Below are 17062 nucleotides of genomic sequence, written 5' to 3'. Positions count from 1 at the left end.
TTGTAGATCTGCTATTTTCAGAGCGTAACACCCACGCGCAAACCAAACATAAAATGACTTGTCATTTAGTTCTACAGGTCCTGGATCTCTTCTCCTCTAGTCCCTCCCTTAGTCTAGTTTTTATTTGTTGACAAAATTGTCAGTATATTTACTTTTAGTCATCGTAGCTTAGTTTTTATTTAGTCTTTATAAAATATTCGTCAGTGAAAAAAGGTAACCCAAATCTGAGGCCATGGCTCTCAGCAGGGAACCGGTGGATTGTGCGCTCCTAGGTAGGGAACGAAACTTTGCCCCAAAGTGAAGGAGTTCACGTATCTCGGGGTCTTGTTCACGAGCGAGGGCAGGACGGGAGGACGGGAGATCAGCCGGAGTTTCGGAGCAGCAGGAGCGGTATTGCGGTCGCTGTGCCGCACTGTTGTGACGAAAAGAGAGCCGAGTCGGAAGGTAAAGCTCTCGATATCCTACTCTCACCTATGGTCATGAAGTGTGGGTTATTATGACGGAAAGAATGATATCGCGGATACAAGAGGCCAAAAATGTGTTTTCTCAAACGGGTGGCTGGCATCTCCCTTAGGCTGAGAAGTTCAGTCACCCGGGAGAGACTCCGCTGCTCCTTCACTTGGAAAGGAGCCAGCTAAGGTGGTCTAATACGGCATCTAGTACGGATGCCTCCCGAGCGTCTCCCTAAGGGGGTCCTCGCTGCGTAACCCAGTCTGAGGAGGCCCCGGGGCAGACCAAGGACCAGATGGGGGGGATTAGTTACAAAGACATATAATCTTAACCCATTAAGACCTGAGGCGATTCTTTTTTTTTTTGCTTCTAAATCCTAACAGTTTTTTGAAAAAAAATCAAAACATATTTTTTTTCAAGATTTTTCAAAAATAGCAGATCTACAAGCTCATAGCGCGGCACTCGGTGCCGCGCTATGAGCTTGTATATCTGCTATTTTTGAATAGCCAAAGAAATCTAAAGTGACACAGATGCGTTCCAGGTCTTCTGAATATACAAGTTAGCGTGCACTCTCAAACGCACCCTATACAGTATGTAATACCTACCTAAAGTAAGTGCACAAAGACACTCATATACTGCACTCAAACATGTATACATACAAGTAGTACACACATGTCCAGCGTCACCCTTAATGTGTACAGTACACCCTCACGTGCATACTATGTATTCATTCTGGTATGTGCATGTGTGCACCCACTCACATTTGCAGGCATGTAAGACAGAGGGCGGTTTTGGCACATTCAAAACAACATGGTCAGATAGTAGTTGCCCGTAACTTTAATTTATGGCTTCATTTGCACTATTCTTACACTAGATTACTCGAGACTGGAGCGTGCGGGCATGCACACCCACACCCACAGCACACAAACGCACACACACACACACAGGGGTAGAATGATGCAACATGGCAACAGAGCAAAAACAATCCCCCAGCAACATGACTTTAGCAGGAGGGATTTGCTGACACACACACACTCACACACACAGCTCTTTAGCTCACAGTACTTAGTGCTTACAGTAAAGTGCGTGTGTGTGTGTGTGTGCGCGCATGCGAGCGTGCGTGCGTGCATGTGTAGACACGAATATGTGGTTATTATGATGCAGTTTGAATTCATGTGTAGTGCGCAAGTGTAATGACTTCAGTGGGCCTACTGGGTGACTTCAGTAGGCCTACAGTAAGGATTCACAAAAATGTGTGTGTGTGTGTGTGTCTGTGTCTGTGTGTGTGTGTGTGTGTGTGTGTGTGTGTGTGTGTGTGTGTGTACAGTATGTGTATGTACTGTATGCTCTGCTGTACTGTAGCTTGTATATGTGATACTGATTGAGATTGATTCTCTGGGTCACCACACTAGCTCTGTTGCATCTGGCTGAGGTGGGGGACACTAGAGCTCAGCCATAACCCATAAATCATATCACTGTCACAACCCTGGGGACACGGACACACACGGACACACACGGACACACACGGACACACACACACACACACACACACACACACACACACACACACACACACACACACACACACACACACACACACACACACACACACACACATCTCGATTTCCATAGTTAACCTAGGAAACATGCAACATCCAAGATCTGTCGCAATAGCCAAATGGTTAGGGTGTATACCAAATGGTCTCCAATGCCTGACGGCGAGGCCCCGGTTTGATTCCCGGCCGGCCAGATCATTTGCTGCATGTTGCTGCCCTACTCTCTCTCTCTCTCTCTCTATGTATATCATGTCTCTCTACACAGTATCTGTTAATGAAGGCTTGGTCTCGAGCACCCAGATCTGCTATTCCACAATCTCTGAATGCTATATAGTCTGGAACTACATGTCCGGAAAGCCAAGAAAGGAAGCCGTCATCTGTTATTTCATTTGTCATTTGTGTTCACGAAAACATCTTTTAACCCATTAAGACCTGAAGACTCGATTCTACAAATATCTTGTAAATCCCAACAGTATTCTGAAAAACGTGTGTTTCTATATATCAGTGGTATATTTTGTTCCAGGGACGCCCAGAAGCAAAGATTTGAGGGAAAAGTGCTCGCTTTAAAATACATATATTCAAAGATTTGCACACATTTTCACGATTTTTCAAAAAATAGCAGATCTACAAGCTCATAGCGCGGCACTCGGAGCTTGTAGATCTGCTATTTTTGAATAGCCAAAGTGTAAAATAATGTTTTTTACTTCAAATCAAAGTGACACAGATGCGTTCCAGATCTTAAAGGGTTAAACACACTTTTTTTCCCCATTTTTGATAAGCAGCAACCTAATATATGCTTCCACCAATTTGATTTACAGTAAGACAAATTTACGTTGACTTTACGCGAAGCAGAGAGGAGGCGTGACATCCGCTTTACCGCTTTTTTTTCCAGCGCTTCCTGTGTGCGCAGACTGTATAACGGAAGCGTTTGAAAATTTGTGAGAGGCAACAGTCTGGCTCGAGAGACTAATGAAGTTTGAGTTTCAAACGTGTATTATTCCATTTCAACGGTAATACACTGAAAGAGTGCGTGTCTGTAGAGTGAGTGCGTGTCTGTACAGCGAAAGAGTGCGTGTCAATAGCTTCAAACTAAGCTATTGAAACATGGACACTAACTTCATTTAACCCATTAAGACCTGAGGCCGATTCTACAAAATGTCTTCTAAATCCTAACAGTTTTTTGGAAAAAAAAACGTATGTTTCTATATCAGTGGTTCTCAATCTTTTTCATGTCAAGGACCCCTAAAAGTATTTGTATTTGGCGGCGGACCCACATCTCAAAATATGTTGTTCCAGGGACCCCCCCAGAAGCAAAGATTTGAGTTGAAAATGTTCGCTTTAAAAATATATATATTCAAAGATTTGCACACATTTTCAAGATTTTTCAAAAAATAGCAGATCTACAAGCTCATAGCGCGGCACAGAGTGCCGCGCTATGAGCTTGTATATTTGCTATTTTTTAATAGCCAAAGTGTAAAAGTGCTTTTTTAGCTCAAATCAAAAAGTGACACAGATGCGGTCCGGGTCTTAATGGGTTAATGAGGTTGGGATAAATATACAGTAGAAATCCACATCCCTGCATAAACATGATCCTCTTTTCACGAACACAAAAGCATTACCACCGATTATTTCCCTAAAATGACAACATAACACAGTTGCTTAAAACCCAACAGAAGCATATAATCCCGCACGGTAAAATCCAGAGTGTTAATTTCCCCCTGAAAGCTTTTAGAGTGATTCCGGATTGTATTGTGTGTGTGTGTATGATCTAAATCTAGGGCAAAAATCTCTTTCCACTTTTACGTCCTACAACACTAATTGTATTGCGGAAGCCCCTGTTGAACACGCCAGTGTTAACTTTTTTTATCAGATTAATTGTACCGAAGACTTAAGTAGCATTTGTAAGATTAGGAGACACTGGACTAAAACAATTTAGTGTTACTGTAGCTTATAAAAATTACGGGGGGGGAATTATTTCCAGATTGTATGTGATTTTGACATCTTTATTATCATATGTAACAAAAAACGACACAGGCCTACTACAGCTGCACACCACTGTCAAAAGGATAACACGCAAGAAAGCCAAAAGCATATTTCCATTCCCTTTTAAAATGAAATGTAAAATGTTACTGTATGTGTGCGCGTGTGAGAGAGAGTGAGTGTTTGTGCGCGTGCGCCACAAAGGGCGGGTGTGTATGTGTGTGTGTGTGTGTGTGTGTGTGTGTGTGTGGGGGGGGGGGGGGGGGAGTTAAAAGTACAAACAAACACATTTAAATATAAAATCCATGAACAACTGAATTCTGGAATATCAATGTACTCCTATACTGAGATCAAGGTGAAAACCCTGCATATCAGCGGGCCTCCCCCTGACCCCCCCCCTCTCTGATCAATATCTCCTTTTGAGGAGTGCCGCCTGGCACCATGCCAGGCCCTCTGCCATTATCGATGGCCCTGAAACCAGATGAGAGCGGTCGTCGTCTCTGGCCTATCACAGATGTCCCCTGGCCTCTCCCCAGTGACCAATGAGAATGGAGTGATGGAGTTTGTAGTGACTTGTGCTGAGATGGGCCAATGGGATCTTTGGTACCGGGCAGAGTTTCAGCGTTGGGAGAGGGTAACTTGACACCTCACTTTGGGACAAGCAAGAGGGAGAAAGGGTGTGGTTCGGCCCAACAGCCTGATGCTGCAGTGTGTGCACGCACTCGCGCACGCACTCACACACAACTTGTTTAGGGACAGTTTCAGTTTTTCTGGACATAAGCCATGCGTGGACATTTTAGCCACTGAAACACTGAACAAGGGGGCATTTTTTAAATGTCTTCTAAATCCCAACAGTTTTTTTTTTGTAAAAACCTATGTTGCTATATCAGTGGTTCTCAATTTTTCATGTCAAGGACCCCCAAAATGTACATGTATTTGGCCGCGGACCCCCATCTCAAAATATGTTGTTCCCGGGACCCCCCAGAAGTGAAGATTTGAGTTATAAATGTTTGCTTTAAAAAATATACATATTCAAAGATTTGCACACATTTTCTCGATTTTTCAAAAATAGCAGATCTACAAGCTCGTAGCGCGGCACTCGGTGCCGCGCTACGAGCTTGTATATCTGCTATTTTTGAATAGCCAAAGTGGATACATCAGACTGTGGACGCCCATTTGAAAAGAGACGTTTTTTTGTTAGATAAGTGGACGGGGTGATTTTTGGGGGGGATGACGTCATTTCTGGGTGGATCCTTCTCTCTCGTTTTTATGATGACGTAATATAGGTCTTTGGCAGTGAAGCGTTGGATTTGAGATGACGTCATATTACTTCTAATTGCAGCTAATTGTTGTGAAATAAGCTTCCTTGGCTGTGTCCAGTGTTGATTTTGACAGCACATTTTGATTTAGTCATCTGAACTGTTTTAGTTTTTGTCTAGTTTTAGTATATCATAAGATTATAGTCGACTAAATTTACAGTTGATTTAGTCGACTAAAATGTATTGTGGCGGTGCCTTGATGGCGTCGTAATGGCTGATTTTACACTTGGTTGCATGCTGAAAATAGCCGATCTGCAAGCTCACAACGCGTCGCAGCGCGACGCGTTGTGAGCTTGTAGATCTGCTATTTTCAGAGTGCAACACCCGAGCGCAACCAAACATAAAATGACTTGTCTTTTAGTTCTACTGTATCTCTTATTTGTTGACGAAATTGTCAATATATTGAGTCTTACTTTTAGTCATCTTAGCTTGGTTTTTATTTAGTTTTTATATAGTTTTCGTCAGTGAAAAAAATGTAGTCGACGAACATTTTTCGTCATAGTTTTAGTCGACGAAATCAACACTGGTTGTGTCCCAGCCAATCACAGCCTGAGCTGACCGTCCCATCGCCTCGGGATATGGGATTGAAAAAGGAGCACTGTGTCTGCACTTGCGCACCGAGAGGCAGAGAGAGAGAGAGAGGCAAGTTTAAATGTTACGCCGTTGCCTATTCCTCACCTCAAATGTTTTCAGATTGGTATTTTAGTGTACTGTTTAAGGTTAAAACAGGAACGTTTGTAATACACCGTCCCGACGTCGTCTTGAATTAGACTCAGAACAGAGTAGCAGCAGCCCTACAGTGTCTCCATAATGAGAATCAGCTGCGCGTGGAGGAACATTGAGACATGGGAATCACACAGGTGAATGAGATCATGATTCTTGATTATTCATATAGGGCTTGCTGATTTAGTCACGCATAACTTGTGTCAGTAATTAATTAAGATTGGACTTTTAGGGACTTTACTACATAGTAAAAAATTAAATCGTTCAATTTCTGCGCCAACAGAAGTCCTGACGTCACTCGTTCGTCCCCTGGTTCGTAAAGTAATTTCTCTATGGAGAATAACATTGGGTCATCATAGAATCGTCTCATATAAGAATTGTGGTCCAAAAATAAACAAACTGTCTCGGCGATATTGTCAGGGAGGAGGTTCTGTATCGTTTATGATAGTCAGTCACACATATTTGATACAGTCTGTTTCTGGCGAAAATGTAACTAATTCGGCGGAAGTAACATTAGCGTTTTCTCACTGTCAGTTGATGCTTCATATCCATAAGAGTCAAACCGCCGGGGTCATTTGTTTATTTTTGCAACACAGTTCTTATTTGACGCAATATTAAACACGTCTATGGGAATTCAGAATGGGGGTGGAAAACCGCGAACCAGGTAGGATGTGTAAATTACATCAGACGTCGGTGCTCTATTGTTAATTATATCTCCATTATGACCACGGATATGCTCTAAAGTGTAAAAACATACTTTTCGTTTCAGTTATAGGGGTACAGTTAGAGTCAGGGTTAAAGTTAAACATTGAGGACTCGGGTATGAATGTGGTTTCCCGACGACTAACTGGCATACTGTACTGTATGTCCATGCATGCGTGTTAACCGTGTTGCTGCAATGATCGCTTGTTCGTAGGTCACGAACTGCGACCGCACGTTTCACCTCCACATTAGAAACAAAGCCCATAGAAAAAAAAGGGGGGCAACATCAGAGGACGCCATTGTTGACTGTGCTTCTCACAGCCTCCAACCCACCAATCAGCATCTCCTCTCACACAGCGACATATAATAACCTCACGTCCCAAATACGGTACACACACAAACACACACACACACACACACATAGACACACACGCCCGTTAAGTGTTTCCACACACCAAACAATCAACAAACAGCGGGGTCAAATAAACAAAACCTTTTGTTGGACCGGCCAAGCGGGCCGCCGGGGGTCAAGCGGAGTGCCGCTCCACACATTGGGTTCATTCAGGAAGGGTTTCCTGGCTTCGGCCAAAACCCCCCCGCGTTCGCCCTGCCAAACACGCATGGAGCAATCAACTCAATTAGCGCCCCTTTCTTGCTGTACATTTTCCCATACAGTTCTGGAAATAGTGTGGCATCTCCGCCTGCAGAAGAAAAAAAAAATAAAGGGCCCCTGGGACTTTTGACGCAAAGCCACGCCGCCTCTGCCCCCGTTTCCTCTAACTAGGACTCTTGATTGCCCCCCCCAGACACAGCCCTGCACTCTCCTTCCGACCCTCTGACCACTGATGTGTGTGTGGGAGCCGTTGGCGTAGCCGTGACGTTAGCCCGGGAGTGTCTCGCTATAGCTAGCCGGGGCTGGTCCACAGAGGGCCGTTTGTTCTCACATAGTCTGACAAAGGGACCCCTGCATTTATCTGCCCCCCCCCACCCTCCCCCCAGAGAGGACATCATTTTGTCCGTCGTATGTCCTACACAGTGGAATCCTCAGTGTTCATTTAAACGGTTACATTTTAAAAATCCAGAGTGTGAATTTTTACTCTGAAAGCATACGGATGCAACCAAATGGCGCCCGGTTGGTTGCATTTGTACGCTTTAAGACAGGGGGTCTTCAACAGGGGGTCCGGGACCCCTAGGGGGTCCTCAGAGCTACTATAGGGGGTCCGCCAAATCTTTGTGTGACAGGATGCTTTTTTTTTTACATTAACCACTTGAACCCTAGCATCCCTATTCTGAGGGGAAAATAGCAGATCTACAAGCACACAACGCCTCGCGCTGCGAGGCGTTGTGTGCTTGTAGATCGGCTATTTTTGGCAAAGAGGTATACGTGTAGAGGGGGGAAAAGAGCAGTTTAATCTGAAACACAATGTTATACAATATAGAGGGGGTCCCTGCTTCATCTCTCTCTCAGCTAGGGGGGTCCTTGGGCTGAAAAACGTTGAAGACCCCTGCTTTAAGAGTTACAAATGGATAAACTAACACTGAGGATGTTAGTGTGTAGGCATATACCAACTTAGGTGTGTTAACCACTTAAAATCAATATACTCATGTATAGATAGGGATGAACGGCGTCCCCCAGGGCTCTACACAAGTTCCGCTCCCTTTCCCCCCCCCCATTGTGAGCTTGTAGATCGTAATTTTTTGCTCAAATGTTCGCCCAAGGATGGGGACACTAACGGTTCACGTGGTTAAATGAGTGCAAAAGCTAAAAGCTGTCATGATAACACATGGCAAACTACATTTATGTGTAAGAGAAATTGCCACAACCACAAGCATCGACGTTTCCAAGTGTGAATTCTGTCGATACGAGGGGAAGCACTGCAAAAATAGGACACCAGGAATGGAGAGATGCAGTAATACCGTAGCAAGCCCGAATCAGCCTACTGCAGCACTTTTTTCCCCCAGTACTTCTTGCAAATCAAGCCTGTGTGCATGTATTTATGTGCATGTCATTCTATTAACACTGCCGGCCATGGGGAGAGGAGTCCCGGCGATCAATGGCTGGCTGCTGGGGCCGAGGCTTTGGCACAATAAATACCCAATTACAAGCTCTCATTTTCCAGCTGAGAGGCTAGGAGAGAGCCAGCCATAGAGCCAGAGAGTTGAGGATGGAGTGAGAGAGAGGGGGGGGGGGTAGAGGGGGGAGAGGGAGTGAGAGAGAGAGTGTGAGGGACCGGGAGAGAGAGGGGAAGGGAGGTAGAGAGCAGAGGAAAAAGGGGGAGAGAGAGAGAGAGAGAGAGAGAGAGAGAGAGAGAGAGAGAGAGGAGAGTGAGACAGAGAGAGAGAGGGGGGTGAAGAGAGTGAAACAGAGAGTGAGACAGAGGGGAAGGAGGGTAGAGAGCAGAGGAAAAAGGGGGTGAGACAGAGAGAGAGAGAGGAGAGAGTGAGACAGAGAGAGAGAGAGAGAGACAGAGAGAGAGAGAGAGAGAGAGAGAGAGAGAGAGGTGAAGAGAGAGTCAGAGAGAGAGAGACCCGGCATCTCAGAGGCTAACCACCATGCTAGTTCACCACATCTACTGTACATAGCAGTGATAGTTGTAGCGGGTGAGTCGGATGGGGGCTAGCAGCCACATTAGCAAAACACAGACACACACACGGCGGTTGTTTAGGCACATTACTGCAGTATTTAGAGAGAGCATCAAAAGTTTGTGTGGCTAAGGTATGGGCTATTAGAGTGTGGCTAAGGTATGGGCTATTAGAGGGGGAAGTTTGCTTTAACTTCAGTGTAGGCCTATACTGCAAAGACCTCGCCTCGCTTACATTAGTCACGGTTACACGCACACTAATGCAATTTTAATGTGTTTAAGCCAAAGTTCTGTAGGCCTTAACACCTTTGATTCTTTTTCATGTGATTTTTAACCCATTAACAGTATTCTGAAAAGTTTCTATATCAGTGGTGCTCAAACTTTTTCATGTCAAGGACCCCCAAAATTATATGCATTTGGCCGCTGACCCCATCTCAAAATAGTTTGTTCCAGGGACCCCCCCAGAAGCAAAGTTTACTTTAAAACAATATATATTAAAATTTCACACATTTTCCAGATTTTTCTAAAATAGCAGATCTACAAGCTCATGAGCTTGTAGATCTGCTATTTTTTAATAGCCAAAGTGTAAAATAATGCTTTTTTTTTAAGCTCAAATCAAAAAGTGACACAGATGTGTTCCAGGTCTTAATGGGTTAAAGGTCTTACTAACTTACAGTAAACTCTACCATTGACCGGGGGTCCCCCAGGGGTCTGTACTTGGCCACCTTTCTTTTCTCTCACTGACAAATCTCTCTGCCAAAATCAGCAGATGCCTAATTTTCTCACAAGTCGTGATTAACGCCTTGTTGTGAGTCAGTGAATCGGCTATTTTCACTGAATGTTGAACCTATTTTTGTTTTTCGCCTATTATGTCCACGCTAGGGTTCAAGTGGTTCATGACACGCACCAAAGCATAATCATTGTGAAGGCCAATGTTGCCTGCATTATTTGGGACAAACTGTATAAACACTAACTAATGTCTCCTTTTGTGTTAAATTAAACGATGATGAAATAAAGCTATCATATCGAGATAGGCAAGCGGTGATCACGGCGAAGCTCTAATGGTCGGCGAGGCAGATTGCCTCGGGCAACACAGCTCAGAGCAAACAGGGCTGCGTATATATACAGCCGGGTGATAAAATGTTCTAATAAAAAGAGGGAATAGCTTAATTCCTACCAGAAAGCAGAGGCTTGTGAGGCTCATTAAGTAACAAGATAAGCTCTATCTCTGGGGAGGAATGTGAATGGCAAAATGTTACTGGCAAAAAAACACTTTTAGAGTGAGGAGACCAAACATGTTTTAAAAGACATGCTGTATATATTACCCAGGCGTAGCCTATATTTTGGAACGGTGACATATTATTAGTGAATCCGCGTTCGGTGAAAAACACTGCTTCCTCTAGGGGATAAAATCAATACCGGCAGCTCCATTCAGCTTATCCACACTATTCCATCTTAAACCACATTAATGTCTAGTAGGGCTGTAAACCTCTGGCCTCTAATACAGTTGAATCTAATGAGCCATTATTTGCATGATTGGCTTAATTGCAGTATAGGTACTCATACTACATGCATGTATGTAACCATAAGTGAGTATAGCCTAAATGTCTGTTATCTACGACAAGAACTACACCAATGACATGGTTAGACATGGCCCTGCCCCTGTCCCAGTGGTCTCAAGAAGAACATTTGTAGACAGACAGACGACCGCGAATACAATAGGAATCCTGCCTCCTGCATTTCAGCAGGTCCCCTAATAAAATGCTTCACAATGAACTTGGTCCATTCAACCGTACAGCAACAGATCGGAAACCTTCCCATGTTGTAGAGCATGGCTCACTGACGTACAAGTAGCTTAGGAGTACTGGAATGGTGCTTTCACGCACACACACACACACACACACACACACACACACACACACACACACACACACACACACACACACACACACACACACACACACACACACACACACACACACACACACACACACACACACACACACACACACACACACACACACACACACACACACACACACACAAAAATAACATCAAATGTAAGCAAACAACAGCCCCCTCCATAGGCTATGTAAACAAACCACGCCATGCAACCCAAAGTTGACTGATTAGATAGGGCATGCAGACGGCAAACAATGTCTTGTGCATGCAGGGCGGAATACACACCAGGACAATGCATGTACAGTAGCGCCCAGCGGGGGTGGCCATGAGGCAATTAGTCTGGCTAACGAGGATGGCATTCAGCGACTGTTGCATAAGATCATAGCACAGACAATATACAGTAGGGGATGTGCACCGGTCCATTTGGGTTCCATTTGTACACTTCTTTGGAGCACGCTGGATTTTACAGTGTGATTATACAAGCTGGCTCACCCACACACACACACACACACACAGCCCCACACACACAGCCCCACACAATGCAAACATTTCCATCTTTCAAACAAGGCCCAGCAGACTGAGCGTAGGTTTTACATTTACAGTAGCAAAATAGCACTGCAAAGCCCTGAGTATAGTAGCTACTATTACTGGCAACAGGTGTGTAGGAGAACATCATCTGGGAACCTGGCACACACACACACACACGCACACGCACGCGCACACACAAGTGCACGCACACACACACACACACACACTTAAATCCACTTCATTTACACATGCTTGAGGCTCATAAAACTTTGGGTTTAATATTTGATTGCGAGTAAGAGTACGTGTGAGTGTAAGCGCGTGGGCGATTTCACATATGATGCGTAACAAACACAACCGTTTATGAAAGGGAAGGGTCCGGTTTGCGAAATGCACCGTACTCGACACAGGTACCAGAAAAAAGGCTTCATGAAAACAAGATCCATCTCTCCCTCCATCCATCTTTCCTCCTCTCTCTCTCTCTCTCTTATCCCTCCATCTCCTCTCCCCTGCAGCCTGTCTGTTTCTCTCAGGATCAGGCTAGGATCATGGGGTCGCGCACGTTGGAGAGTTATTTATAGAACAGGATTCCCCCATAGGATTCACTCACCCCGCCAGACCCCTGTCGGGGGCTTGCACATGCATTGCACGCAACGCAACGCACGCACGCACACACAACCATGCACGCGCCCACACACACACACACACACACACACACAAAAGTATTCCAAGGCACAGAATCATTTCCAAGCAACAGAGACCACACACTGTAGATAAACATGATGCGCATGATAAGTACAGAAGCTACACACACACACACACACACACACACACACACACACTCACACACACTCCTATAAAGCACTAATGTGCGGCTTAGAGATTAGCAGTAGATGTAATCCCTGACATTATATTACTCAGCCAATGAGCCACAACAGCACCACAACCTGTGTGTGTGTGTGGTGGTGCTTCCCAAGGAGTGGAAACGGCGGGGGAACGCCATGGCGACCAGTGGGGGGGGGGAAGGCCAGGGGTTGGCTGGATAAGGAAGCAAAGGGTGGGGGCTAGGAGGCTGAGGCAGGACCAATGGGAGTATAGACTGATGGGACTACTAGGGTACAGTAAATTGTCCGGTGTGTGCACGGGCACGGCACGCCACACGCTCTGACCACGACAGCACTTTAACCCATTAAGGCCTGAGGTTCCGATTCTACAAATGTCTTCTAAATCCTAACCGTTTTTTTAAAAAAAAACGTATGTCAGTGGTTTTCAAGTCAAGGACCACCAAAATGATATGTATTTGGCCGCGGACTCCCATCTGAAAATATGTTGTTCCAGGGACCCCCCAGAAGCAAAGATTTGAGTTACAAATGTTCGCTTTAAAAATATATATATATTCAAAGATTTGCACAAATTTTCTCGATTTTTCAAAAATAGCAGATCTACAAGCTCATAGCGCGGCACTCGGTGCCGCGCTATGAGCTTGTAGATCTGCTATTTTCGAATAGCCCAAAGTGTAAAAAATAATGCTTTTTAGCTCAAATCTAAAAAATGACACAGATGCGGACCCAGGTCTTAACGGGTTAATGTTGGCTCTGAAATGGGGAATGGATCCATTGGGAGACAGTAGGCTGACCTTCTGCGTGTGCGTATGTACAGTATGTGTGTGTGTGTGTGTGTGTGTGTGTGTGTGTGTGTGTGTGGGGATGGATGTGACACTCCGCGTTGCCAAGGATGGGGTGGAATGTTTTCCTTCCGTCTTTGTATCTCATTAGCACTTCATTGCTGTCACTTCCTCTCTCCATAGGCTCACGGTCAGAGGGGGGCATGACCATTGTGCGCACAACAATAACGTCTGTCTCGCACACAAAAAGCCGCTCGACTTCCAGAGATCAGTTTAAAGGGTGATTTATACTCGTTTTGCGCGGCGGTGTCGCTAGCGCCGAAAATAGCCGATCGACACACTCACTCGCACACAACAGATCTACTGTTTTAGACGTGCAACACGGTGCCAAAACCAAGTATAGAACAGGCATTGGTCTGACAGACAGACAGACGTCAGTGGCAGGTCGTTTAACACAAGGGTTCCCAAACAAAAGACAAACCCAAAAATAAACCTAAAACACAACGCATCTCCCTCACACACCTGTATCACTATGGCGGCAAGAGGCAATATTGGACTTATTAGAATTATCCCGTAGCCCATTCAAACCGGGAACGCATCTGTGTAACCACTTTAACCATTATTTTATAATTTGGCTATTCAAAAATAGCAGATCTACAAGCTCATAGCGCGGCACTGTGTGATGCGCTATGAGCTTGTAGCTGTAGATTTAGAAAAATCGTGAAAATGTGTGCAAATCTTTGAATATATATATTATATTTTTTTAAGCGAAATACTTTAACTAAAATCTTTGCTTCTGGGGGGTCCCTGTGAACAACGTGTTTTGGGATGGGGGTCCACGGCCAAATACATATAATTTTGGGGGTCCTTGACATGAAAAATTATATAGTAACATTTAACTTGAAGAGTCTCCATTGAGTCTCGGCTTAGTAAGACTTTATTGGCTTAGGAATGCGACAAAAACGAGGCTTCATGGGGTGTGTAATTGATGATGAAAATATGATTTATTTTGGGGTGAACTACTCCTTTTAAGTGTTTTGACAATCACTTGCATGGAGGCTCACTTGCAGTATCCTCACGACCCACCAGTGGGCCCCGGCCCAGAGGTTGAGAAACACTGATTTAACACACTGGTCGGATTACAACACAATGGGCCTACAGTACTGCACCAGAACACAGTCATCAGAAGTCATTAACTGCATGTATGTGCGCGCGCACGCACACGCACACACACACACACACACACACACACACACACACACACACACACACACACACACGTTCAAGTTGACGATTAATTGTCACTCAAATATTTGCGATTAACGATTTAACCCATTAAGACCTGAAGACGATTCTACAAATGTCTTCTAAATCCCAACAGTTTTCTGAAAAACACGTATGTTTCTATATCAGTAATCTCTCAAGAACAGATTCTGCTCTGCGTTGGAATCTGTCGGGGGGGTTCGTCATATCGCGTACGCCTACAAGTGGGCGTGCCTTCAGATCAGGAAGCAGGCCGCGCTTTACCCAATCAAATGTAGTGGGCGGGATTTACGTGTCCGTCGATCCTTCCCCACTCGAAACAAACCGAAACTCATTTAACAATAGCGTCCGCGGAGCAGACAAAACCACGGAAAGATATTCACATTTTAACTTGCTCTTTCATCATAGAAACAAGTGGGCTTATAACCAAAACGATCCATGTTCTCTGGGAGAAGTGGTGTTAAGTGTTCCGTGTAGAAATATTGTTAGTCGGAATGAAAACATAGTCGCACCACCGGAAGTGATGCGCTGAAGGCAGACCAAAACCCCGGTTTCCTTGCGCACGGGTGCTACGTCAACTTCCTCCCAGAGCCAACTGAGATAGTCAAAAACAGCAGAGGGCGCTGTTTTTCCTTTGGCGCTGGGTTCCCAGATTGCTATATCAGTGGTGCTCAAACTTTTTCATGTCAAGGACCCCCAAAATGATATGTATTTGCCCGCGGACCCCCATCTCAAAATATTTTGTTCCAGGGACCCCCAGAAGCAAAGACTTGAGTTAAAAATGTTCGCTTTAAAACAATATATATTCAAAGATTTGCAGACATTTTCAAGATTTTTCAAAAATAGCAGATCTACAAGCTCATAGCGCGGCACCCAGTATGAGCTTGTATATCTGCTATTTTTGAATAGCCAAAGTGTAAAATAATGCTTTTTAGCTCAAATCAAAAAGAGACACAAATGCGTTCCAGGTCTTCATGGGTTAATTGTGTGTTTGGCATTGAACATTATGAATACAACATTGAAGTTGGTTTTTAGGTTTAATAATCACAAATGGCAAAGGACATATATGACAAAATAACTTAAATATACAAATACATTATTGACATATTTAATAACTACATGTAAAAATAGCAGAAGTAGCTGATCTACAATCTTGTAGATCTGCTATTTCAGCTTTTGTTTTTATATTTGAAAACGTGTGAACATTTTTCAACATGGAAACGATTATGCAACAATAATTGCTATTATCTCAAATGATTGCGATTAGACGATTGTGTAATAATTGTGACAGGCCGACACACACACACACACACACACACACACACACACACACACACACACACACACACACACACACACACACACACACACACACACACACACACACACACACACACACACACACACACACACACACACACACACCTCCAGCTCGACTGTGACTACTGTAGCTCATCTATCAGCACAGGGGCAAAACCATGCGCACAAATGCACACCCACAAACAAACAAACAAACAAACGCGTGCATGCACACACACACACACACCCCCCCCCCCCCACACACACACACACACACACCAAGGCAGAGAGAGAAAAGAGCCGCCCCACTGGGACGTTCATAAAATCTGTCCATCGTGTTTTATGACGTAGACAATATAACAAACATTGCAAACTTCCTAGCAACTGTTTGGAGTTGAACCGACTGATAAAAACAACAACACATGTAGCTCCAAAACACCGTCATTAGAGCATCATTACAAACCAGCTTTCCATCATACTTTGCAAAAAAAAACAGATTCATCATTACCGCTATACGAGACTCTCCAAATAAATGAGTTATCGCCTTTTGAAATTCCAAGCAAGGAACAACAAGTCATTTATTATGGTAAATGGTAATACGTTTTTACTTTGAAATTATGCCATGTACACACACACACACACACACACACACACACACACACACACACACACACACACACACACACACACACACACACACACACACACACACACACACACACACACACACACACACACACACACACACACACACACACACACACACACACACACACACACACACACACACACGGCAGGCGGGGGGGACAGCAGTGGCCAATGCCATCTGCTCCATTCAGCTGAAGGTTGCAGTCAGTAGTGCTGAGCGTGAGACTACATACATCAGTACTATTCAATACTGTCAACCATCCATACAATCACACACACACACACACACACTACACACACACCTACAGCACACCAACAGAGCACATATGCACCAATACACAAAGTAAACACACATGCAGTACAAGCTATACACTGAATAAATACAGACGCTGATCTCACACACACACTCATCCTTTTAAACGCAACCCCTGCACACAAAAAGCACCACATTAAAAAGGACCGGATGACAAATTCAAACCCAAAACACAC

General features: G+C 44.4%; 1 protein-coding gene across 6 annotated transcripts in view; it reads right to left on the bottom strand.

Annotated features, from left to right (window-relative positions):
- The window catches only part of LOC308073682 (histone deacetylase 4-like), a 247764-nt gene that overhangs the window by 118930 nt on the left and 111772 nt on the right, over nucleotides 1–17062 (bottom strand). The gene's annotated exons all lie outside the window — the stretch shown is intronic.

The sequence above is a fragment of the Gymnoscopelus braueri genome (assembly GCF_963280865.1).
Source record: "Gymnoscopelus braueri genome assembly, chromosome: 18".
In the NCBI taxonomy this organism is placed as follows: Eukaryota; Metazoa; Chordata; class Actinopteri; order Myctophiformes; family Myctophidae; genus Gymnoscopelus; species Gymnoscopelus braueri.
The sequence above is the reverse complement of the archived record's forward strand: the minus strand, read 5'-3'. Positions and strand labels throughout refer to the sequence as shown.